Genomic DNA, 2,500 nt, shown 5'->3' with positions numbered 1-2,500 from the left:
TTTCCTCTCTTTTGTTTTCTTCCTCTGTTTGTTTGTATGTTTTATCTATCTATTTATCTTTTTTTATCTCTTCTTCATCAATCTTTTCTGTTCTTTTTCTCTTGGTTTATTCTCCGCTCTTCTTTCTGTCCCCTTTTATCCATCGTCTTTTAGCTTTCTTCTATCTCTTTTCTCTTGTCCTTTCTTCTCTTTCGTCTCTTCTCTCCTATTCTTCCTTCTCTTCGCTCCCTTCCAATCACTTCATTCTCTCGTCTCTTTCATCTCCCTCTTTTCACTTCAAATCCTTTCTTCCCTCTCCATAATACCCCTCTTACTTCTACATTACACTCCCCATCCCTCTCTATTCTCCCCTCCTCCCTCTCCATTTCTCCCCTTTTCACTTCTTCTCCCCTCTCTCTTTCTCCCCTCCCTCCACGCTCGCCTCACGCTTCCATTAAGGCTCAAATTCGCGTATTTTGTCTCATCGTCGCGATGACTGCTCCGTCGCTCCCCCACTTTCATATTCAGGACATTTTACTTCACTTGCTTCGTTCGCTCTTTTGAAAATTCTCTCTCCCTCTCGCTAACCCCGCTTCGGATGTTTGCTTGTATGTCTATTTGCCCGTCGCTTCTCTTGTTTGACTGTCTGTTCTGCTGTTTGTTTGTTTGTCGTCTATCTATCTGTTTGTCTATCTGTCTGCTGTTATGGATACGTATTTGTCTATCCGTGTGTATGGGTATCTATCTGTCTGTCTGTCTCTCTTTCTCTCCCTTTCCCTCTCCCTCTCCTAAGTCTTTCCATCTATTTTAAACTTCTGATAAAATTCATCTCACTTAATTTTCGTGATTTTGTCTCGATTTCGTCTCGATCTTCCCTCGACATATACACATTTTTTCACGCTCTGTAATTCCGTAACTCGCACAAGGAGACGAACAGATTTGAGAAGCGGACGAAGATCAAAGGAAAGCGCCAGGGAGTCGGGCATTTCCCTTTCCCAGTGGGTGGTTGGGTGGACGCCAATGACATTTTGTTTGGGGGAAGATGCGAGGCGAAGAAATTAATAAGCGAAATTGCGAGGGCCGGAAGGAGGGGGAGATGAGGAAGAAGAAGAAGAAGAAGAGGGGGAGATGTAAAGAGAGAGGGAAAGGGGAGGGGGAAGGAGAGGGAAAGAGGGGAGACAGGGGAAAGAAAAGAGGTGGGGAGGAGAAAGAGGGAGCGACAGGGGAGGGCTAGAGATAGAAAGGGGAAGGGAAAGTTGAGAGAAAGGGAGAAGTAAAAGCGTGAGAGAGAGAGAAAGAGAGAGAGAGAGAGACAGAGAGAGTAAGAGGTGTTGTGGGAAATAGTAAAATGGGATAGGAGAGGAGAAAGAGAGGGAAGGAAGAGAGTGGGGATATGCTGAGGTCAGAAAAATGGAGGGTAGAAAGAATGAAAGATAACAGTGAAAGAGAGACAGAGAGGGAGCAGGAGAAGAAAAGGCAGTGGAATAGGGGACAAGAGGAAAAAAATGGAAGGAAATTAAAGACGATGAAAGATCTGTTTTTTTTTTTTTTTAGAGAGAAAACATCAAACGAAAACACACACACACACACACAAACACACACACACACACACATACATAATGCTACCATTATATAAATATACAATTATTTCTTTCTTTTAAGGCAACCTATACCTATATACAAGAACTGGACTATGAAACGTATACAACAAATAACCGAGTGAAGAAAGACACATAAAAAAAAAAAAAAAAAAGCAGAAAGGGAATTATTCCTGGATCCGTTTCCAGCAGCGCTTGTTCAAACAGACGACCCATGCTTATTTGCGGAATGTTCGAAAGGGTTGTGTTAACAATCTGCGGGTGATCTTCGAGGTATGATTGACAGCTCAGTTAACAGGGAATTGTTTTTTTTTTTTATTATTATCCTTGCTCTTCCTTCTCTTTCTCTGTTTGTTTTTTTGTTAGTCTGTGTGTGTGTGTGCAAAAAGTTTCGGTGTGTATCGTGTCTATCGTGTTTTTCTGTCTATCTCTGTCTTTCGGTTTGTCTGTCTGTCTATATGTCTGCCTCCCTGTCTCTGTATTTCTGTCTGTTTGTATGTCTGTCTTTCTGTCTCTGTCTGTCTGTCTATCTGTCTGTCTGTCTGTCTGTCTCTCTCTCTCTCTATCTATCTATCTATCTATCTATCTCTCCTGTCTCTCTCTCTCTCTCTCTCTCTCTCTCTCTCTCTCTCTCTCTCTCTCTCTCTCTCTCTCTCTCTCTCTCTCTCTCTCTCTCTCTCTCTCTCTCTTTTATACTTTCCCTCCCTCTCTGTTTCATCTTTATTTCCATATTCTTTATTTTATATTTCTTTAGGGAATAGCAAAGCACAAAGGATTAAAAAAGACATGAAACAGTCAGTCCGCAACAGCTTTTAAAAACCGATGTCAGATTGTTGATAAAGAAGACGTAACCAACTAGGAAAACAGAACAGAAAGGGAGAGAGAGAGATAAAATATATGGATGAAAATGTAAACAAAAACAG

This window comes from Penaeus vannamei, chromosome 14 (genome assembly GCF_042767895.1).
Source record: "Penaeus vannamei isolate JL-2024 chromosome 14, ASM4276789v1, whole genome shotgun sequence".
In the NCBI taxonomy this organism is placed as follows: domain Eukaryota; kingdom Metazoa; phylum Arthropoda; class Malacostraca; order Decapoda; family Penaeidae; genus Penaeus; species Penaeus vannamei.
This window is presented reverse-complemented; position numbering follows the sequence as displayed.